The sequence below is a fragment of the Canis lupus genome, chromosome X (genome assembly GCF_048164855.1).
Source record: "Canis lupus baileyi chromosome X, mCanLup2.hap1, whole genome shotgun sequence".
In the NCBI taxonomy this organism is placed as follows: Eukaryota; Metazoa; Chordata; class Mammalia; order Carnivora; family Canidae; genus Canis; species Canis lupus.
Genome location: NC_132876.1, coordinates 85750777 through 85776042, shown reverse-complemented (window position 1 = coordinate 85776042; position 25266 = coordinate 85750777).

The window sequence follows — 25266 nt, the reverse complement described above, 5'->3', positions numbered from 1 at the left end:
TTCTCTGTTGTAGCCCAACTCTGCTGCTGTAGTATGAAAATAGCCATAGACAAGGCATAAACAAAATGGACATGGTCATGTTCCAATAAAATTTTATTTACAAAAAAATCCAAAATAAACAGGAGGTGGGCTATGCTTGGTACATGAGCCATATAACTTGTTGACCCCTGATCTAGTTCTTTGTTTTCAACTATTGGGCATCTCCATGGAATATATCTATTACACTTTTCCTATTCTTCCTTCTAGTTAGAGACTAGTTTGCATCTAACTCTTCACTACCACAAGGAATATTGAAATAAATATGTATCTGTCTGTGTATCCATATCCTTTGGCCCCATATCAACAATTTATTTGGGAATTGCTGGACCACGTGGCATAAGGACAGTTACTTTGATCATATACTTCTATGTCTCTTCAAAATGTACCAGGCTGCAGTTTCACCATTAGAGCATAAGGATTCCTAGATCTTTACATCCACGTACCACTCAGAATTATTTCACTATCTAAATTTTGCCAGTTTAATAGTTTACTTCACATATCTGATTTTTTATTTGTTTATCTTGTTAATATCTGTCTCATAAAACTCTATGCATGCTCCATGAGGGCAGTGATCTTGTCTAGTTTTGCTTACTATTCTATTCTAGCACCTAGCACAAACCTGGTCCATAGTAGGTGTTCCATAAATAGTCGTGAAATAGTCGTGGATATGTGAGCACCTCTCTGTTATCTGTACAAAAATACTTGGTTCTTCATTAACAGGTTTGAGCTAGTGACCTGAGATGAATAAAGGAAACTTGGTTAGAGTTGCTGGATTCTTGACCTCAAGAGACTTAAGCCCTGGGAGAGAAGGCAAAAATATTCATTTATTCCATTTATTCATAGAATATTTTGAGCACTTATCATGTTATGTGCTAGACATTATGCACAATGGTGAGCAAGACAGACATAGCCCTGCCCTGTGATGGAGATGTCAGTGGGTTGAGCAAAAGATCATCATACAGTGAGAGGAATGTTACTGGGAAAGTATTGGATACTCTGGAGGCTCTTAGCAAGTGTCTCCTAATGTAATATAGCAGGAGTGAAGGAGGATGAGTATGGCAATTATACAAGATTACTCCTTATAAATGCCCAGAGTTCCCCTGGCAGTGGGATGTTGAAGGAATTCAGGGATTCATAGGAGAGAACAGTAATATTCTAGCAGCATCATACAAACGAGCTTAGATATGTCTTCAAGCTGTTTTGCAAATAGTGAAGTGATTTAAAGGAATTTAAGATAATTATGCTTAAATCTCACCCTTCCCCAATTATTCTATATTTGACCGTTAGAGAGGAATTGCTGGACTGGCTCCCTTTCACTTTATTGCTTGTGAAATAAATAGATATCCATGTTCTCAGAAACATAAAGGCTGCCTTACTTCTTTGGCCAATAGCTGATATGATCAGCAATGAATACAAAATCTTCACTAAACCATAACTGATCTCATGTAATTTTGAAGGTTTAACTGCTTTAAAAGAAATTCTGGATTGCTTGGAAAAATAGAGTTGAAATGTAATGGCTTCAATTTGCTTAATGAGTATTCCCTCCCCCTCCCCACTCCCACATACACACCCTGAAGAGTTTCACTGACTGTTATCAGAGATATAAAAGCTCCATAAAAATACACAATTTCCAAACAATTACTTCAGCTGTCCCTGTTTATTCTTCCTTCCCTTTCAACATCATTTATTTTCATCTCTCCCTCCCTATTTTCCCCCTTCTCCTTCCTCTAACAACCTTAGCAAGCAGGGACTGATAGATCTTTATTTTTTGCTTTATTTTATAGCTGGAAAAAAAAACCCGGGGGCATCTGGTCCATGCTTCACATTGTTAGAGACAAAGGTGAAGTCCAGAAGTTTGACCAATCTGTCCACAGTCTGGGCCCATTCTCAGTGGGGCGGGGGTGGTGCAAGGATCGGGACAAATATCAAAAAACAGTTCTGGTCAAGGAAGAGTTAGAAAAACAAAGACTGGCACAGAAGATTAAAAACAACAACAAAGAGCTACCCAGACACCAGTATTCTGTGAACTCTTTCTCTTGCTTATCGTTGATGGCTGCTCTAGAATAGGTTTTGAGCCCTACTATACTCAGAACACTGTGGTGAGTGTGGCTGAGCAGAGAAAGCACTGAAGTCTCCGTTACCACCCCTCCCTTCCAGCACCCATTCCATTTTTTACCCTTTTCTACCATGCTCTTTGATCTGGGAGGCGGCTCCCCCATGGACTACATCCCTACATGCTCTTACCTCAAGCTCTGGTTGGGTTTGGTCGATGGAAGGCACAGGTTGAGATAGGAGGACAGAATGAGAACACATGGAGGTATGACTCATGCTCTCTCCCTTCTCTGACAGGAGCTGAAATCTTCCATGACCACAGCTCCCACTGGATGGCCCCTCCCTTCTCCATGTGCCAGCCCCATAGGGTTCTATTTCTTTCCCATATTCTCTTCAGGCCTACAGATGGTAAAGGCTTCCTGCTGTGTTAATCTCTGGGTGCCTCAATATCCTTATTTGTTCTCATAGGGCAGTAGGTGGTCCCTTCATTAAAGTCTCTTCATTTGAATCTTATGAGTTGGATTTTGTTTCCTGTTGGGATCCTGACTGATATGACGGTTCCCCTAGGTCATTCTTACAGTACTTTTGTGAACAGTACTAGGTGTAGGAGAGTACTGTGGAAATTTAAAGGAAGAAGAACAAAACATCTGATCTTACAGTCTCATTACAGAAATGAGACAAACAACACATAAGTCCCCAAACCCAATAAACAAGAGTAATATCAACCCCATATGTTCAGAGACAGGTGTAAGATGCACATAAGTAGGAAAGTGGGGGAGATAAACATGCTTCTCTGAATCTGTGTTCCTACCAGAGTGTGCCTTGCAAATGTCTGCTTGAGCTGTGAGCTCTCTCATCTGCAAGATGATTATAACATGATGTCACCCCAGAGGGACCTACATTTTTGCTTGCCAGTCTCTGGGGAAAGGTCTTGCTGCTTTGTGTTTCGCTTGGTGAAGGTAATGCTTCTTTATGGGAAAATCATCCCATTCTAAGGTATTTTATGTTTTCCTGTTTCTCTAAAGTCTGTCATTTCCTAAACAGCATGTATCTGTTTCCCTTTATAATGGCCCAGAGGAAATAGAAGTACATTCCATTTAAGAGAAGAAAAAATAACAGTTTTAACCCTATAAATATTTTGATGTTGTTGTTTTCTTAAGCAAGATAGTAAATCTCATGCATGATGGGCAAATGTCCCTCTCTCTATAGCTTGCCTGGGCATGTGCCCATGAGCTAAGAGCAATGGGAATCTTTGTAGGCTGAGACTACTACTCATCTAGTCTATATACTGTGGGATGAATATCTTAAGCCACTTGAAACCGGATGTATTTTCAGTCTTGTTTTAGCCACTATGCTAAACTGAAGCACAAAGGGCCTTTCATAATCTCTTCCCATTGGGGGTTTTTGGGGCTAAGGAAAACTCTTTTCTGTGACTTTGTTCTGGCCAGGGCCAGAAAAGCCCATTTTAATGGTACCCAGGGATATGCTATTAGCAATAACTCAAGAGAGCTGACAGGGCAAAGGCTCTCTTAAAGGCATCAGAGTTTTACCTCTTTTAAATTCTCTAAATAATATAAAAGAGAAAGAAACTTGGGAGGCCTGAAAGGTAGGGCCTCTCTTGTTACTGTATTGAAAACAAATTTAATCTAACTGTACTTCAGAATGCATTCCTTAATTGAACAAAAATATATTAAGTACTTACTATGTACCAGACACTAAGCAAGGTATGAGCTACATTTAAAATTAAAAAAAAATGGTCCTCAAGAAGTTTACAGCCTGGGAACTTAGCTGTTCACTACTATTTAAAGGCAATTGCAGATAGGGTGCCTCGGTGGCTCATCAGTTAAGTGATCAAGTCTTGATTTCAGCTCAGATCTCACTGTTATGAGATCGAGCCCTGCATCGGGCTGTGTGCTGGGTATGGAGCCTGCATAAGATTCTCGATCTCCCTCTGCTCCTCCCTCCACCCACTCATGCAAGCTCTCTCTCCCCAAAAATATAAATAAGTAAATAATAAAGGCAACCCTAGATAATAAATAAACTAATTAAAATAAAGACAATCCCAGATAACGAATAACCTTTATTGGATTTCTTTCTTTCTTTTTAGTGCAGAGGCAGATGGGCAGAGGAGAGAGAATTCCAAGCAGAGTCCATGCCCAGCATGGAGCTATCACAGGGCTCTATCTCACGACCCTGAGATCATGACCTGAGCTCTAATCAAGAGTCTGATGCTTAACTGACTGAGCCACCCAGGCGCCCCTGGACTTATTTCTTAAGTTGTTTCAACTTGTTTTATCATAGCCCATAATAGGTGACATTATACATTACAGTTTTATCTTCTTTATCTTAGTGAATCATGACAACCACTGTGAGGTTTAGTGTACCCTCCATTGTACAGGCATGGAAACCAAAATATTCCATCAATCAAAGATTTATTCTGCAATCACACAGCTGGGGCAAGTCAGGCCCCAGACTCCACTTGGAGAAAGGCTTCCTCCACGTTACTACTGCCTTGCACCTGCCTTTGTTACTCTTTTTTTTTTTTTTTTTGCATGTTAATCTTAGTGATCATCCACAAGACTTTAAGCTCCTGAAGGCTTGGTGTCATATATTTCTTTTAACTACTCAGAATATTTAACATAATGCCGAACATATTGTTAATCCATACGCGTTGGGTATATTGCCTTAGCAAGATTTAAGTTAAAATTTGAAAAAACTGACAAAATAGTTCAAACTCACCTCTCTAGGACCTACATATGCCACGGGGTGTTGGCCTTGACTTCTTCCTTTCCAAATGGCATTCTTCTGGATGGGTTTAATTTACTGTGGATTAGGATAATTGGGAGGGAATGAGACTATTACCTGGGAGACTTAATGGCTGAAGATCTTACTCAGACACTTCATTGGAAGTAAATGCATGAGTAAGTCTCGCGTGTCTTAACCAGGCCCTGGATTGCACTTGGGAGATTATGATTTTAATTTAACATATCCTGCCATACAGTGTGTGAAATATGCAGCCAGCAGTGATCACTGTGAGATGAAAGCCCAGTCATGTTTATTTTAAGAGACTTGCAGTCCTTTGCCAAAGCCAACATTCCAGGGCAATGAATAGCCTGAGTGAATCATTCAAAGTAGGTGAGAGGTCAGAAGCCTGAAGAAAAAAACTGAAAGCTGAAAGGTTTTCCTCAGTCAAATGGAAGTCATTTGAAAAGGCGTTTGTAAAGCAGAGGCTATTATGGAAACAGGTCTTTCTTTTTCAAGATGAATCTTCTGCAGGTGGATCCCAAAGACTTCTTCCTGGGCTTCTGCTAATTACTCCTGATGTTGCTCACCTTTCCTGGAAATTAGAGCAGAGGAATACTCTAGTTCCTGTCTCTGGCTCTGGACAATGGCCACATTGGGGAACAGAAAAGTAGCCACATCCTTGAGGGCAATGTAGACACATTCTCCATTAGAAACAGGTTGTCATACTGCCCATCTGACATGACTCTGGTAAGGGTCCAACAAACCTTTATAGCCACCTCTAGGTTCCTTCTGTATCAAGCATTATGGAATGCCAACAAGGGTCCAGGCATGACATTAAAGGTTGAGAATATGACAATTATCTATTGAATACCTTCTGCATAGCAAGTACTGATTAAATCTTCACTTATCCAATAATGTGGATATTTTAAATTCCCATTTTAATAGCTGAGGAAACTGAAGTTTATGGATGTGAAGTTTATGGATGTGAAGTTTATGGAGGTATTTAGTGTTCAAGACAAGATTCAAAGCTGAGAAGGATGGAAGAACTGCTTCTATTAGAATCCGTTCAATAGTTGGAATGAAAAGAATATGCAGTTCATTCTCTGGATCTATGAAATGCAGCTTCTATCCTTATATGAAAGACAAACACCAAACAATCCAATTTATGCTATTCACTAGGCCCTAGAGTATCAGGAAAGAAGATACCCTCTGGGATCCTAGCCTTAGGAGAAACCAAAAGAAAACAAATCACAAAAGATACCAAAGCTAGACCTAGTCCCTGTCCTCAGAGAATGAACAGGGTCTGAAGCTTGGGCAGCAGCTACATGCTAGGGATTGCACAATCTGTCCCATTTATCCCTTGACATATCCCTTGAGATAAAGTTGATGGCATTTCCAGAGGTCTCAGCTTTCAAATCAGGGCCTCTAGAAGGCAAACCCAACAGGCCATGTTAGATTTTCCCTGAGTTGTTTCATTTAGTAATTAGCCTTTGTCTTTGTGCACAGGAAGGGCCTGGCTAAGAGAGAATGGGCTCTGTATGATACACCAGGGCACCTCACCAAGACTGAGTGTGATAGAAAATTCTGGAGCAGGAACAGTTCAGGGAAAGCAGTTCCAAGGTGGAGGGCAATCCCTGGGCAGCAAGCAGGCTCCCTCTGAGCACTCGAGTATAAAGCTCGATGAGGAGGCTCATCATAAATTCACCAGAACTCCTCTTGAGGAGAGCAGCAGGGAGGCTGAGCAGTTGGGGAAGCATCTTTTTATAGGCTCCCATCTGGCTTTTAGTTGACTTTTGGTGGTGATAGGGTGTGTGTGGTGTGTGTGTGTGTGTGTGTGTAAACTTTTAAATAATATTTTGTCAGAGCCTTTACTTTCCCTTCCATTACAGTGGGTATGTTGGGGAACCTTGTACTAGAAGAGGCTTTTGAGAGGGTGCATTTTGCAGCAATGGTCTTAGCAAGTCCTGAGTGTGGATGTGGTCTTCAGCTAGTGATTCTCCAGGGAATCTGGGTGTTCCTTCTATTTGGGGGATTTGGCAACTTAACAGGGACCTCTATATGAAAGACTGATGTATATGTACATGCAGAAAGGGATTTGAGAAACATTTGGGAGTGGCTTTCCTCTGGTCCATTATCCCTTTGGTGGTACCTTCTGTCTCGCTTGGTTTCTCGTTTCCCTGACTGTCCCTCAGTTGTCTCTGTATGTGGTGACAACCTTTGTGATTTATTTTCCTTTTCTCTTACCTGGGCTCTGATTAAAGACGCTGCCTCAGTCATTTCCAACACACCCTCTCTGCTGCCTCTTCAGCCTGCCATAGGCTCTTCTCTGATGGGACCTATACATGGGATTTGTTCCAGCTCCCTATTCAGAACTGAGGTGGACATTGGCAGGAAATAGATAGCAACTGTGATGAAGATTGAGCCAACAGTGGTTGATTTTTTTTTCTTTTTTTTTTAATTTTTATTTATTTATGATAGTCACAGAGAGAGAGAGAGAGAGAGAGAGAGGCAGAGACACAGGCGGGAGAAGCAGGCTCCATGCACCGGGAGCCCGACGCAGGACTCGATCCCGGGTCTCCAGGATCGCGCCCTGGGCCAAAGGCAGGCGCCAAACCGCTGCGCCACCCAGGGATCCCCAGTGGTTGATTTTGTATAGTCTGGAGAACAGGGGAGAGGAGAACAGCCTTCTCTGGTACATGGCCCTGGAGGGGACCAATGAGCAGAGGCCATTGCTGGGTCCACAGGAAAGGAAAGTGAGGAGACAATGAGGCTGAACTTCTAGCCAACACAAGATATGCAGAGCTGTCTATAATCAGCACTCTTCCTTCTTAGAGAATTCTGCATTCTTTCTACAAGCAACACATGTATGTAAGCTGACCAATTATGAATTGAGAATTATTTATTTATATATTAGTTTAGTTTAGTTACCCCACAAACACACGTAACATTGACTACATTCCAGGCACTATCCTAAGGGCTTGGCAAATGCAAACTCATTTCATTCACTATAATCATAGGAAGTAGGTACCATTTTTATCTTCATTTTGCAGATGAGGAAACCAAGGCAGAGGTTAATTAAGTTGCCCAAGGCCACATTCTTAGTAAGTGGCAGAGCCAGATACAACCCTCCCCCAGAATTGTGTAGCTTGCTACGCTTACATTTTTGTTAGCATGTTAATGAGATAATGAATGAAGAACCTAGCACTATATAATATCATGTAAGAATAATAATTGTTTTTGTTGTTGTTATTAACTAGTGTTCTTACTCCTAGAGATACCTGCAGATGGCTTAAGGAACTGTGAAGAAACAGTTCCTGACTAGAAGCGCCAGTTTAAACCCTGGTTCTATTACTCAGTAGCTGTGGCAATAATTGGACATGTTACTTAATCTCTCTAGGCCTCAGTTTCTGAATTTATAAACTGGAGACGGTAACAGTCTTTACCTCATTGATTAGTGAATATTAAATAAGGTAATGTTTATATAGCTCTCAATGAAATGCCCAGTACAAAGTAAGTACCCAGTAAATATTTGTTGTTCACATTAGTACCTGTTGCAATTGAATTAAATTGCTTTCAATTCTTTGGAGTTTCTTTTCCTTTAGCCAATTAGTCACTTATTCCCGGAGACTTCCTGGTAATGTTGCCTCATATTTATTTACCAGTATGTTTCAAGCCTTGAGGGGAATTATGCCATTTAACTTTGAAGTTGATAGGACAGGTATTATCTCCCTGTTAAGAATATGGAAACTTAGGCCAGAGAGAAGAAATGAGTAGATCAAGTCTACACACAGTCATGGTAGATTTCCTGACTAATATTGATTGCAGTTCTCTAATAGCATAGTGCACATGTGTGCACGTGTGCTCACACACACATGCTTTCTTTTGGGCTCCTTAATTCTGTATCATCTAACCCAAATTCTTCAGTCCCTTCAGTCATTTTCTGTACTTGCTTCTTAGGGTGATGCAGAAGTAGGCTTCTGTAGACTGCTCTCCCCTCTTTCCTCTCCCATGCAGATTTAATGGTTTAATGCTTTGGGGACTCACCAAGTCTTGCTTTCCAGGGATGAGGGCTGAATCATCTTCTATTTTATATTTTCAGAGAGTGATAAAGGTATCAAGTAGGACTAGAGACTGCTTTATCAATGAATCTTTGTCAAGGCTGAGCCTAAACCATAGACTCCACATCTAATTTTTTGTGCAATAAATTTGGGCTAAAAATACTTTGGGTTGGTCTTTTACTTTTGGAGATAAACAGCAGAGGCATGAGGGCTAATGAATTTGGAAAAGGCTGGTTGAAGAGTGCCTTGATGGCCTTGGCCTTGTGCTGCACAGAAAGCTCCACCAGTGGTTTGGCTGTAAGATCCAACCAAGGACTCCTGGAGACTTGGGGGTCTGGGAGCAGAGGTGTTTCTGTTGCTTCTAGGAGGGCAGTTTGGTCTCCTTCCCATATGATTCCAGGTCAGGTTACATAGTTTTAGCCACAGGACATTCTCTTAAATTTTTCATGGCTAGACAGGTGCTGCCTAGAGAGGAGGTGCCATAAGGACCCTGCCATGTAGCAAGTCTGATGGCGTTGCTCTCTGCCCTTCATCTAATCCTTGACTTCTCATGCTGCCCTCCCCCACTTTCTGACCAGGACCCTCCCCAAAATACAAACCTTCTTCTAATCCCCAACCATAAATATTATTATTTCTCTGGATCTGGCTTTGTGTTTGCTAACCTGGTAAAGGAATTCTCATAAGGCTCTGAGGTGTCAATGACTATGGGTTTGTATGTTGCCCTCCTCATGTTAATCAGAGCTTTCTGGAAGTAGAACTTTAACCTGAAAGATTGAAGCTAAGGATGAAGTTTCTGGCACTGGTGCAGACCTTGGTGCCTCTCAAATTACACTATGCTTAGTCTTCTGCCCCCATAATAGGACCAACCCTGAATCTTTCTGTAAAGAGAGACACAAGCTCTTTTGATGAAAATCCTGGAGAGGTAGTAAAGTAGTGTGGTGGTTAAGAGTAAGGCTCTGGGAAGTGGAAATGCATCATACTTTTATTTATGTTTTCCAACCCGTTCTATCCTGGTGTGTGTGAGCACACATGTGCGCACACACACACATTCATTGTGTTCTGTGTTCTGTAACTTTCCTGTTTACTCAGACTTCACCCAGTGCTCAGCGAGGGGGACTTCTTGGCACAGGGAGAGGAAAATCTCCCTGTGAAGCCCACTGGCAAGCTTCTTTGCCAGTGAACATATTTGGTCATAGCAACACAGCCACATGGCTGGTCTACCATTGAGAGGATGCCTACTCCTGCATCAGTCCAAATTAAAACTCCCTCTAGCTCTGAGATTCTGTGAACTTTCCCACCTCCAACTTCTGCCAACAACTAACCCTCCTGGGTGATGCTGGCAATGGAATGTGGGAGGCACATGCTGCCATCCCTCTCCCTTCCCTTCAGTAGTGTCTGTAATAGGTGAGAGGAAGTCCAAGACCAAAAGCAACTTCAGCAGTAAGAGGTTTTGAAGTAGTAGTATTCCTTCCACAAGTAAACCCTGATTTGCAAAGGTAGCCTCACAATGAAAATCACTATGTCGAGGAGTGTTCTTTTTTAAAAAATTTATTCATGAAAGACAGAGAGAGAGAGGCAGAGACAAGAGGCAGAGGGAGAAGCAGGCTCCATGCAGGGAGCCCGATGTGGGACTCGATCCTGGGACCGTGGGATCACACCCTGCTGAGCCAAAGGCAGATGCTCAACCACTGAGCCACCCAGAGGTCCCTGGGGGAGTGTTCTTAAGGGTGAATCCTGTTCTTTTGAGGTGACAGGTAGGAAAGGCCACCAAGGACTCAGTAGTGACCCTTCTCTATGACGAAGGGGACAGAAGTCATGCATTCTCCTAGGGCTGTGACTTTGATGTTTATCTCTTGAAGGCTAGAAGAGATGGTAATATGGGGGAGGGATGGTTATCTACCATAAGCACCATGTGATGATCTGTCTAGAGGTCAAAGGAGGAATGTCCACATACTTTGTACCAAAAAAACTATGCCCCAGATGGCAGCATTAACATTCTATTAAACATCAGATTCTTGACAGAGGACATTCGAGTCTTTGCTTTCTGCCCCATACATTAGAACCTTCCCTCTGTATGCCCAGAGATGGGAGGTAAGGCCCAATACAGGGCCTCAAAGAAGGTAAAAAGGGGCACCTTAACCTTGTAGGTTACAAAGATGAAGAATTTAGGTCTAGCCCACTGCTAACCAGCTGTGTGACCTTGAGCTGGTCTTTTTTAAAAAATATTTTATTTATTTATTCATGATAAATGAAAGAGATGCAGAGACACAGGCAGAGGGAGAAGCAGGCTCCCCTCAGGGAGCCTGGTGTGGGACTCCATGTGGGACTCAATCTCTGAACTCCAGGATCACGCCCTGATCATGAAAGCAGAGCTTAACCTCTGAGCCATCCAGGCATCCCCTTTGAACTGGTCTTATGACCTCTCTGAGCCTTTCTTTCTTCATCTGAAAAATTATAATATAATTTCTACTTTGCAGGGGTAGAGTGAGGGTTAGATGAATGTCTTGGGTTGGGTTCTACAGAAGCAAAGATTGAGATAAGGATTCTGTGCAAATGATTTATTAAGGAAGTGTCCCTACGGGAGACAGTGGGACACAACATGGAGATGGGAAAGAAGCTAAGCAAGCCAGAGTCCCAGCCTCAAGTTGATCCTTCAGGGAACTCTGGAGAGTAAATTATACCTGAGAATTGACATAACTTGAAGTCAAGTTGAGCTTTCCTGTTCTAGCCATTGGCCAAGGGCCTCGGGGTAAAGGGTGGTGGCTAACATAAACTCCCAGGCATTTCTACTTCTCTGTGTCCAGGTTTGGTATGGGCTGTTAGAAGCCAAAGGACACTGTTTTACTATTTCTGTTACTGTTGATTTTGTCAGCTTCTGCAGATAAAGTTGGGGAAGAAATGAATAAATTCCACTTTGAGGTGTGCTGCACAGCTTGAAACTAACACAAAATTAGATCTTGCATTAATTCCCAGTTATTTTATAGATGTCAGCTCTCTCTCATAATTTAAGGGTAAAGCATTTATCTTTTCTTTCTTCAATTTCCTTCCGTCCCATAACATAGCATACAGAAATGTTAAATAGGGGCTGTTTGGAAACTCTTTGTCTTTCGTGGGAGAGGAATTCATAGAAAAACTTGAAAGAATAAGAGTGCCCTGAGCAGAAAAATGACAGTGTCTGCTACAGTGGGAAAATATTCATGTAGGCCAGAGATTCGTTAGAGATTACCCAAAGGGATTACACTGATTTGCTCTCAACCAGGAACAGAATACCAGCTCATTCTCCCAGACTTTCAGAAAGAGTATGATCTTCAACTATCTGCAAGCGACCTCATACTGAAAGCCCAGACAAGCAAAGGAACATTTAGAGGAGGTTGTCTATGGGGAGGGCCATTCTTCTCCTCTGTTACATACTGTGTACTCTATCCTTGAACAGGAAAGAGAGTGAAAATCCTAACAAAAATACTAAGCTCAGGCCTTCCTAGAATCACCTTCACTGTGTAGTGCCCAATGCTCTTAAGTCCCACCAACCAAAGACCTCCAGGAACACACTCCTCACTGGCGGGCTAATTGCAGCAAGAGATAGCATGTAAGATGAATCCTGGCACGTCTTGGAAAGGGGGAGTGGGCCAAGGTTCCTTATTGGGAGTGAGTTTACTTTGAGCAATTCTCAGGAAGGACTAGAGCAGCAGGGTCCATTCTGGATTGGATGCTTTCAAGAAACAGAGGGGATTCAGTGTTTTGGTACCTTGATAGTTTTCATATAGAACAAACAAGGCAGCAGTTGTCATTGGTAAAGGAACAGCAGTCACTCATGTTAGTCAGAGAAGGAGGATGTTTAGTCATTTTTGTGATTGCTGAGTGGCTTTATCTTAATCTTGTTCCAAATATGATCATGGAGTGGCCTTGTCTCAGCATTGTTTATGTTAGTTGAGAACATCATGGTCTGGCTGCCAGCAGGTCCGTTTCTCACTTTCCCTGCTTGTCAGCAGGATGTCTTTCATCTTCTCAATGGCACACCCTATTTTTTTCTCATAAAAGTTGAAGCAGCCCTACTAAGTCTGTTCCTTCAGCAACAGCACAAATTCTAAGGAGCGTGTTAGCCCTTCTAGCACCTGGGAAATACCACAAAAGAACCATGGAAATTTCATTTAGAATTTAACCCCAAGAATAACGATTCCCCTTGAGGAATGATAATCTCTCTTCTTCATAATAGCAAGGTCTAGGCAATCCAGCCTACTTCTTTATTTCTTCTTCTGGCTTTTAGGATGCCCAGGGCCAAATTTGAAACACCTTCAAACACTGACTTTTACAGTTAGCACATTTGCATGCATTTTTCTCTCTAATCTCAATTTTCTATTTCTGTTTTACTATTTCTGTTGCTGTTGATATTGTCAGCTTCTTTAGATAAAGTTGGGGAAGAAATGAATAAATTCCACTTTGAGGTGTGCTGCACAGCTTGAAACTAACACAAAATTAGATCTTGCATTAGTTCCCAGTTATTTTATAGAGGTCAGCTGTCTCTCATAATTTAAGGCATCTATCTTTTCTTTCTTCAATTTCCTTCCGTCCCATGACAAAGCATAGAGAAATGTTAAATAGGTGCTGTTTGGAAACTCTTTGTCTTTCGTGGGAGATATTTTGAGAATTCTTGCAGGCAGACAGTAGAGGTCAGCGTGGAGCTGTGCATGATGGAATGGCTGCTCATAGACCTGGAAACTTAGCCCAGTGGGCCTGAAATAGCGTGGGGCTTAACCATTCAATTCACATGTGTATTCTTTTTGCTCTGGTCATTCAACAGACAGCACTTTGCTGTGGTTGCCTTCAGTGTCACTTTAGTAATATAACTGTTTAGAGGAGAGAAGGTGGCTTTTATATATTGTTTACCAAAAAAAAATTCCATTTTAAGCACTAAGGAACTCTGAAAAAAAATGGTTACAAAATGTGTTTACTTAAATATTGTGAAATGAGGATGGAAATTCGCAGTGCAGGGTATTTGTCATCTGCTCATGACTAGCAGATGGCCGCCTCCTCCTCCTCCTCCTTTGCGAGCTGAATGACTCACATCTCACAGGGTGTGCAAATTGAAATTTCGAAACTCTCCAGAGTAGAGGTGGCAGTGCCATGACTCGATGCAGGAGTGTGCCAGCCAGATGACTCTGCCAGCCAGCATGCTGGCAAAGACTTCACAAAATGTCTCTCATTGGAAAGCAAAGCGTTTGGATGTCTCTTTGCACGTGTTCAATACACCATTTCTGAAAGGATACAGAGTATGCTTCAGGCTGTGGGTGAGCCTGTGTGTGTGAAAGGGAACAGGTAGTTTGCAAGCCCAGAGCTCAGCAGTAATCACTTCTACTAAAGTGAATCATGAAGGATGGGCTCACCTGTTTTGGCTTGTCAGCTCTAGAATGGTGGCACGTCTGCCTCCAGCCACTGACAGAACAAAGTCTGAGTTATTATCACATGCTCCAATAAATGGAAGATTAAATAGAGTTTAAAGAGGTGCAAGTCATCTAAGTTCAAAGTTTTTCTTTTTTCTCTTTTGTTTAATTAAAAGGAATTCTGGATCTACTATGCTTAACCAAAAAATCAGGGCTGTATTTTAGGCAATTATATTTGTTTAAAAATATAGTTCTGCCAGCCAGGTGGACCGACTGCTAACTTGACTTTTAGCTCTAGATTCCACTTCCCTTTCTGTGGTGGCTAGTCACCAGAGATGCCCCCACTGCGATGAAATGCACCTCCTGGTATTCACAACTTTGTGTAGTCCCTTCCTTTTGAAGTCACAGGAAGTCTCACAGGTCCCTTGGGTCTCTTGGAGCACTCACTATGAAGAATGCCAGCTGCCATGTAAGAAGTCAGCCTACCTCAATGCCACAAAGCTTTGCAGTAGCTCAAGTGTCCACATGAAAAGGCTATCTGGAAAGAGAAATGCCTGGCAAGCCCCTAGCTGTTTCAGGCATCCCAGCTGATAAGCTAGACATGTGACTAAAGAAGCCATCTTGGACATCCAGCCCAGTTGGGCTTTCTGATGACTCCGGGCACCATCTGACTTCAATGCTCTGAGATAATTCAAAACCACCTAGCTAAGCTCAGTCAACCCACAGGACCATGAGAGATAACAAGAAATTGTTTCAAGCTTTCAAGTTTTTGTGTGTTTTTTTGCACAGCAATAGATAACCTGAATACTTCATATTGGGGGGGGGAGAAGGAGAGGAGGAGGTGGGGGGAGAGAGATATCAGGTGGCTAGCAGTAACTGAATAGGTAGATTGTTAAAAATCAACAGTTGGAGGCACTTGTGATATAGCCTGAGCCTCCAATATTTTCTAAGGGATTTAAGACACTAGTGATGTGATGAACATATACTCATGAGTATGTATAATACAGTGAAAAGAGAAACAGAATGCCCTTTAGGGTTGCATGAGATGGTGACATATTCTGTGGAGCTAAGAAGTAGGAGAGAACTTGGAAGTCATTTAATACAAGAGTAGAATTGTTAGCCTTGAGGGCCCTATTCTTTATTCGTTATTGGGTATCTAGACATCTGAAATGTACAGATAAATGAAAGATGGACTACAATGTCCTGGCAAATTATTCAGAATAATGAAGAAAGGATGTTATCAGAGAAGATTAAAGGCTCTGAATTAGGAGAGCCTATCTAAACAATGGTTGGCGGGAATGGCAGCATATGAGGATGTCGGTGACAAAGAGAGAGGTATATCTTAGTTATTATAGGATTGGTTTAGAGCCAATGAGAGAGGAACAAAAAAGGGGACGAACAGTGGACTCAAGAGAAAGAGACAGGTTCACGATGTATAAATAATAGGATCTTTAGATTAAAGTCCTTTCAGTTAACCACAACCACTGCATTTAAGCAAGCAAAGTTTGGCATAGCAGAAAGAATACCAATATGCAAATTGTTGAGGTCTTTGTTCAGCTACTAATAGGCAGTATAAATTTGGCAATTCATTTATCCTCTCTGGGTCTCAGGAAGGTATGCTGTAACTTATAAAAGACTCTACAAAGCCAAAATATTCTATCAGCTATAATAAAAGGAGTAGTATTTTATGAAATCTACGCTGCTTTTCAACTATGAAATCTTACAGCTCTAAACCATAAAAACAGGCGATAATTTTAAAATTTATAAATTAGGCTTATGGACTGAAGATGTGTGTAACAAACTTTGAGATTTTATGTAATAAAATATAGAAAAAGTTGAGTTAAGGGCAAGGCTTTTTTGTTTTATTTCTTTATGTATCCCAAGTATCTAGAACAATGCCAACATGTGGCAGGCACTAATAAAAATATTTGTGACATACAGTAGAATATTATTCAGCCAAAAAAACATGAGGAAAACCTACTATTTGCAACAACATGGATGGAACTTGAAAGCATTCTGCTAAGTGAGATAAGTCAGACAGAAAAAGACAAAGACTATATGAGCTCACTTATATGTGAAATCTAAAAAGAAAACTCATAGAAAAAGAGATCAGACTTGTGATTGTGGTTAGCAGAAGTAAGGGTGGGGAGTGAGGAAATTGGAGGAAGGGTGTCAAAAGGTACAAACTTCCAGTTATAAGATAAATAAGTACAAGGGATGTAACGTACAACATGATGACTATAACATTGCTGTGTGATATATAAGACAGTTGTTACAGGAATAAATCCTAAGGGTTCTTATCACAAGGACCATTTTTTTCTTTCTTTTCTTTTTATTGTATCTATATAAGAATATGTATGTTAGTTGAATCTACTGTGGTGATCATTTTACAATATATATAAATCAAACCATAATGCTGTATACCTTAAACTTACACAGTGATGTATGTCAATTATTTCTCAATCGAACTGAGAAAAAATATTTGTGGACTGACTGAATGTGCTATTCCTGAAAAACCTAAATCAGAATGGCCTAAAAAGTAGATACAGCAACTGTAACTCTATCCTTATCTCTTATTTTTACAAAAATTTCTCAGTTCTATTGAAACAAACACTGATATCCAAATCTCTAAACAGTGTGTAGTTTTGCCTCTCTTCTTTATTTTAAAGATAAATATAGAAACATATATTTTCCCCAACAAATGTTAACTTATTAATTTAGGACTTTTTATTTTAAACTTTTTATTAAGAAAAATTTGTGTGTGTACTGGTTGTTTGTTGTTGTTGTTGTTGTTGTTGGGTTGTTGGTTTTTTTTAGGAGGGAGGGAATGAGAGAATCTTAAGCAGGCTCCATGCCCAAAATGGAGCCTGATTTGGGGCTTGATCTCATGATCCTGAGATCATGACCTGAGCTGAAATCGAAAGTTGGATGCTTAACCAACTGAGCCACCCAGGCACCCCAAGAAAAATTTCAAACACATAAAGTAAATGAAATACCCATCAACCAAGTTCAGCAATTATCAACATTCTATAACTCTAGTTTCATTTATACCTCTGGCATTTCTTTTTCCACTAGATTATATATGATTATTTTTTAAAATAGATTTTTCTACATCTAACAAAACTTACCATTCCATTTATCTCATCCTAGTATACCCATTTGCAGGTGTTTTAATTTCCCAATTTTTAAGTGAATTACTAAGTTGCAAAGAACTTCCCCAGGGCACTATTTCTTCTGATTCTGGATGCAGTAAAATTGCAACAAAAATTTTAGAAATGTTCTCTGGATGCAGTCACTTGTACCTAGCATTTCATAGCTGTTCTGTTTGGAAAAGGTCCATATCAGTCAGATTTCTTGATTGTAAACATGAGAATTCGCCATAGATGGTTATGCAACAAACTTACATCTAACAGATATGAGGTGTTTCAATAGCCCTCTGAGAGGAACAAGGCTTGAAGATAAATGGGTAGGAACAATAGTCAAATGGCACTTCAAGATGTCTTCAGGAAGGCCTCCAACTGTTGTTGCCACTGGGCACAAACACTACAGATTGCCCCTTTGATCGGGGGCAATGGATGCTGAACTGCTGCTGTCATTGTCTCTGAGAGCCATGCCTCTGCCATTATCTTTTTCAGAGAATTGCTTCCACCATTTCTACCCCTTATGTTTGTCTCCTTTATTTATTTTTTTTTTGTTTTGTTTTTTTTGTTTTTTTTGTTTTTTTTTGTTTGTCTCCTTTAAACTGAAATCTCATATGGTGCACTTCATTAGCTGTCCGAGAGAGGTGTTTACAGCCTAGCTTCAGGAAAGGCTGGGAGAGTGAATTTCGTGCTTCTATGTTGGAAAAACAGGACCTATAAGAGGGCCATTCCCCAAATTTAAGTGTTCAAAAGTTCTGGACAGTCACAAGTTGGGACATGTGTTTATTAAAGTATCCTTAAATCTAAAATGGTTGGTAAAGGAAGATATAGCTGATATTTTTTGCCTACGTGCTATGAATAATTTGTTAATTTCTTCTCCAGTTTAAAACAAAAACACAACTTTTTTAGCTTAAAAAATCATATATACCACTTTCTTCTGCTTTACTGTCTTCTCTCTTCTGGATTATCTCTAGAATCTTCAAACCTCTCTATCAATTTAAAGGTCTTCACCATGTAGCAGCATTTCCTTTTTTTCTTGGTTTTCCCCATCCTACCACCTTAGAGTGTTTCTAAAATAGTTTGCATTCTAAGCCATTCTTTGGTGCAATAGTTTCCTTGCTCTGCAATTTTCTCTTTGAAAAAGTTTTCTAAAGCAGATATGCTTTCCTTGATAAGGAGGATACATCTCAAGTACTATAAAAAGATGATGTAAACTGATGCACACTAACTCACTCCCCAAGAATTTTACAATTATAGGCATGTTGAGATACTTTTTATAAGTGAATATAGTGAGCCATCTACTATTAAAAAAAGGAAAGAAAAAAAGGCAGACTAAGGAGATAAGACATTCACTCATCTAGACTTATAAAGATATTGCAGGACATTTATAATTCATATCAAACCTCTTTAGTTTGACCTGCACGATCCATCATGTCCCTTTCTGCTACTTACTGAAAGATCGTCCTTGCTCTTTCAAATGAAATTTGGATAATTTTCCTTCCAAACAACAGAAAGAAAGGGCTTTACATTATGTAAAGAAATACTGAAATGTGTTCATTACACATTACCTAGAATAATAAAATAAACATACCAAAAGGTTACTCTAGAAAATGATTCTGTATATAAAATAACTTATGCTAGCCATCCCTTGAGGGACACAAACAATGAAACCAGCACAAAAACATTTCTCTCGCAATTGCTTATTCTTCTCTGTAGTACTGAAATACCAAACTCAGTTACTTACATAATAATCACTAGTACAGTCATTTTAAATGTTTGAAAGATTTCAATTGTCCTTTCTTCCTTTAGGAAACATCATTTAATAGTCAATTCAGTGAAAATATACTACCCAAATGTTTGATGGCTGGGATTACAATCAGCCATTTGCCAGAGTCTGTTTTATACTGCTTAGATTTTTTTTAAGAGGGTGGGTTCTTTTCATTTTGTTTATCATCACTGAATGCAAATGAAACATTTAGGAGATGGAAGCCAAACTGAATGTCAATGTGAAATATGAATAAGGCCAACTTTATTCTGATTAATCAGCTTCTGGACTTGACTAAAACCCAATTTCATAGCAGTTAAGGGTTTGAATATTTTGCAGTCTTCATTGCTAGCTTAAAGAAAAATGTATTAAAATAGTATGCTTTTCCATTAAAATGTTAAAGGCTTACTCTGAAACAAAAAACAATATTCGTATCCAATAAACACTGACAGAGGTAAGAAAGAAAAAAGCAAGAAACATTTGAAATGAAGTTTTTACTAGTTTTCTATTGCTGTGGAACAAATTACCACAAATTTAGAAGCTTAAAACGGTATGCATTTATTATCTTATAGCTTCCATAAGTCAGGAGTCTGGTCACCATTTATCTGGGTCTTCTGCTCAGGGTCTGACAAGGCTACAGTCAAGGTGTCAGCCAGACTATATTCTCATCAGAGGCCTGACTAGGGAAGGTTATGCTTCCAAGTTCCCTTAGGTTGTTGGAAGGATTCATTTCCTTGTGGCTATAGGACTCATGGCAGCTTTCTTTTTCAAGGTCATCAGGAGAATGGAAAGCAAGTCTGTTCAGAAGCTTATATATAAATTGCAATGTAATTATGGAAGAGAGATCTCATAATATTTGCCATATTTTGCTGGTTAGAAGCAAGTTCTGCCTTCACTCAAGGGGAGGGTATTATATGAGGTGAACATGGAGGCCATCTTAGAATTCTATCTACTACACAACTGAAACAGTATTTTGACAATTGTCAATGAAAATCAAGACAGTTTACCAGACAGAGCACCCTTTGATTAACATGGTTTTTGGTATTTATAACTATAAGATTAATAACCACAAGATTCTGAAGTATTTCAAGGATTTACAGGAAACATGTTGAAAGATTCTCTTGGCTATGCAAAACATAGCAGAGTACACTGCACTGTTGTGGCCCTGACCAGTTTTCAGTTCCAGCCATAGATGGGCTTTGTGAATCCACCCTGTCCACAGTGTATAGGGGCATACCTGAATACCACAAGCACAGACGATCCTGTTTGTGGTACCACTGATAAATTATCCCTACTCAAGTGAAAGGGAATTGTGACCCTAGAAAGACCACAGAGTCTGGTCCAGCCACTACAAGCACAGTCTTCTTTGAATATCAGCAGTGGGTTTAGTCATCTCAAGAGGAGAATTAAACCAAAATAAGGTTAAACGTTCTTTATGTGGGGAAAAAAATAACCTGGTAAATAGTAAATGGAAATTAAAGGCTACAGTTCCTCCTTTTGAAAGCATACTTGTGCTGCAGGTCTTAAAAATTCTGTATTCTGTAGACATTATCTTTAGTATGTGTTTATGTATAGAAACAAGATTATAGACCCAAACTGGTGTGGGAATTGAGGATAATATTAACTTTATGTATTTTCTATATTGTGGGAAGAAGAATTAAACTATATTCCTGTGTTAGTTGAATTCTCTAAGAAGTAGATGCTGAAATAAAATTGTGTTTGTGTGAGGGGGGTAGTAACTGGGGAGTAAACCTATGAGGAAACAGAATTTGTCAAGGAAGGTTGCATCTGACATAACTCCATATGACCCACAGAGGTTACAGAATCTGACCTTCAATTTAAAAAATCAAGAAGTCCTATGGCTTTGTAGTATCTTTATAGTATCCTTGTTTATAATGATGAGGACTATCTCAAAACCTCAGAGACTTATGCAAATTCTGAGCCTATCCACATCAACTCTTCATCTTAAGATGGGGATGAATCAAATCATCCTGTTGGTGTAGAATTTGACATTTTTGAGATAGCCCTGGTAGGTGGTCATATGAATCCTTTGCATGGCTAGGACACTAAGAGGTTGTAGACATTTGAATCTTTCTAACTAAATCCTCTAGGTCCACCTTGAATTACAAGCAGGGCAGTATTTTCTAGTGGTTTCTTTTCTTTTTCTAGTCCCTTCCATGTTGGAATTCACTATTATTTTCTTTATTATTCTAAACACTTTCCCAAGGATAATTCATCAACTGCCATGGTTTCAACCTATACATGTATTGCAGTGGTTCTCAACAAGGGGCTATTTTGCCTCTTAGGGTATATTTGGCAATATCTGAAGACATTTGGTTGCCATAACTGGGGAGATTCTACTGGTATGTAGAGTATAGAGACCAGGGATGCTGTTTTATATCCTACAATGCACAGGACAGTCTCACCACAAAGAATCATCCACTCCAAATTCTCACTAGTGTCAAGGTTAAGTAGCCCTGCTGTATAGGGACAACTTAAATTCCACATATCCTGCCGAGGTTTCACTTCCAAGATTTGCATGGCAAGATGAGGAATCTGTGACCTATTTTCTAAATAAAGTAAAGTAAAATAAAGTAAATAGCAACATCATCAAATGAAGAAATACTGGGGAGCAAAGCTGATGTAGCCATTAGACATGGTAGTCCCAGTGCCTGCCTAGGACCCACAATACTTTTAAGGGCCCACTAAAATGTTTTAATTGTAATTTGTCTTGAAATCAGAAGAAAAAAATGATAATAGTAAAAATGAATATATTCTAACGAATCAGCTGGGATTATATTTGTCTTTATACTAGCTCAGTGGTAAAACATAATTTTTTGGTTTTTCTTTTTTAATAAAGGAAGGGATCCATGAAAGCAAAAGTGTCTAGGGTTCACAAAAATCATAATACAGTCCTTTTAGGGAGAAGAAGGAGGCATAGGAAATTTGAAGAGTGGATAGTGTGAAATATCCGTATAGGCAGTGGAAAAGCCATTTTAGGAAAGAAATGTATGATTTTTGGTAAGCCTGCCAGATGTTATTAAGTGCCCATTTGGGGTTGGTATTCATCAATTTATAGACAAACCAATTTGTCTGATGGTGTAATTCTCTTGCAAAATTCAGCTGCATGGACATGGCACAAAGCCAGCAAATGTTTGGGATTTTCAGTGCTGACTATTTGGAGTAATGACAGAGAAGCAAAGGAGATAAGAGAATGTATACAATAATGAATGGAGGGAACTAAACTGGACAAGGGGTAAAAAAGTAACAGAATGGGGCCTCTGGATTGAGATGGAAAAGTCAATAAATTAGAGACTCCAGTCAGGTTGAACTGTAACCTGTGTGTTATGATGTGTCCAAATATCTACTTCTGCATATATCAAAAGTTAGACAATTTGACAATATAGATTAGTTACTCTGGGAATTGCCAGAGTGATTTTGTCAAACTTACCAATTTGTCAAGTTTTCTATTACAATGCAGACATTCTTAGAAAAGGAATAACCTATATTCTTTTTTGTTAGCACCTTAGCTTATAGCTAGTTGTGGTTGGATCTGATAGGGAATAGGCTTGAAGGTGGACCTAGGAAACAGGCCAATTCAAACTTAGATTTATTTGCCAAAAATCAATGCAACTTGCACAGTGGCCAACATGACAAAATTGCCAATTGCAGTATTATTGATTCACCAAAAAATTGTCTCTGTTTACTAGTATAAAATTTGTAGAAATTTATGTTGAATAAGACAGTTCACCAGACACTGAAGATTTTTTTAAGTTTTATTTTAGTTAATGTAGTTTAGCTTAAGTTTTACTTTTAGTTTGCTGTAGCCATTTTACCACAGCCATTTTGCAGTAGATTGCCAGTTTGATTCATCGAACCTCATTTTCTTGTGTTATTCACATGTCAGAAAATGAGCACTTTTCAACTGCCTATTAGGAGATAATTTTCCATGGATCTCTCATGTTTCTGCACATCATGTAAGCTAGATAAGCATTTAGTAAGCAAGATGAGACTGTCCTTTGTTCTGGACTATCCTTTCAAGGATATTTGTTTAGTGAATGGTATCTCCCTCCTAAGCAAAGGGCAGAAATGTTTACTTTCCATTTAAAAAGATTTGGGTTCCCTAAGCTCAGTATTCTTCTGTAATGCAACCCACTGTGTGTGTGGGTATCACTTGGCCCTCTACCCATTACCTTGTAGGAAATGGGCTCAGGAAACCTGCATAAAAATGCTGATATCTTAACTGCTGCTATTTCTTTGAGTAATAAATTGTCCTTCACTTCTGACCTAGAAGTCTTGTGTCTTCTACTGGCATCCATGAAACTGTATCAGACTAAATTGTTAGATTACGAGAGTGAAATCCCAGACACTTCTCAGTTCTTGACATGAACTAAGAAACCCTGTTTCTCAAGCAAACTATTCATTTTATGAAGTCAGTTAAAAAAATCTATGAATTAAACACAAAATACTAGGAGATGAATTTAAAATATGTCAGATAAGCAAATCCCTCTACCTTGGTTCTGAAATCCTTGATATTTGAGACATGTGCAACACTTGTAATTTGAAATATACAAATAATTCTCAATTTGAAAGGTCATATATACCCACAGTATTGAAAAACCTATAATACGTTAAATTTTATTTATGATGAAAGGCAATGGCAAAATAGCTACAGAAAAACTAAAACTAGACTCAAATCTGTGTGCCAGTAACCTAAACTGCACATAAATCTCCAAAAGCTGCTACAATCACCCCAGCCAATTTGAATCGCTATAAATGTAAATGGTTAAATCAATCAGGTTTTCAAATAATTTGTAAATTTGGCAAATTCTCATTTATTGACTTGACCTAAATAATGCAGGGGATAGGGGAAGAGGGTAGAGAAGCTAGGGACATGTGGGAAGACACCAAGGCAGACTTCCCCAACTGCATGGCTTAATCGATAACACCAGCCTGTAGCCAAGGGAATTTTCATAGACAGATAACATACACAGAATTAGTATCATTTGGCCTTTCTACATGAAACCTGGTACAAACTAATTTCACCATCAAATTGAAACAATCACATTTAGTAAAGGCTATAGTGATTAAGAGCTGAGGCTTTGCTGACCTCAGTTCAAGACCTCACTTTTACAATTTTGCCTAATCTCTCTAAGCCTCAATTTCCACATCTTGAAAGTAGAGATAATCATAGTACTTGTTTCTCAAGGATGTTGTAAGGATTAATTGAAATACACATTTAAATTGTTTAGCGTGACAGCTGCCACTTGGAAAGTGCTTAATAGTCCTAGTGTGAGATATTATTAGGAAATTTACTTTTTGAATTGGAATTTCAAAGCACCTTATCAAATAAACTTATTTCCTTTTGTGTTTTGGTAATTTTTCCTTTACACATTTGAGGGAACAGTCACAAAAATATAGCACTTTCTAAAGGGCTAGATTAATATTGGATGAGAATCATGTGTTTTAGAAAATCCATATACTGCATACCACTTTGCAAATGTTTAGGTTTTGGCAGCACAACAAACGGATTTTACAAAGACTGTCCTTTAATTATTAAACCTCTATGTATTAACAGGAAATCAATCCGTGTGGTATTTTTTGATCCATTTGCACTTAATTAATAAAAATATGGTGTTGTAAAAAGTATTTGATGTTCAAGCAGTTCTTTACCTCCCACTTTCTTTATAAGTTACCCTTTCCTTTTGGAAGCTCAGTTTTGGAAGTTGAGTGATATGGCAATTAATATTCACCTAAAATAAGTCTGCTTTGCTTTAAGTACTAAGTGCTGCAAAGCCAGGTAGATAACATGACTCAGTATCCCTGGAGATAGAAATTATTGTCTTTATGGTCATTACTGTCAAAGAGACAACAGTTGGAAGAAAGAAGACTGCCCTCTGATGAATCCTGCTACCTTTATCAAGCTAAAATTAGTCAAAATTGGGGCAGATCCAAGTGCTATTATTTCAATTAATTGAAATTATTATTGACTATAATTTATTGAGCACCCACTATGTGACAGGTGCAAGCTTATATTTACTTACTTAATTCTCACAACAACTCTATGATGTAATATTGCCAACTATTTT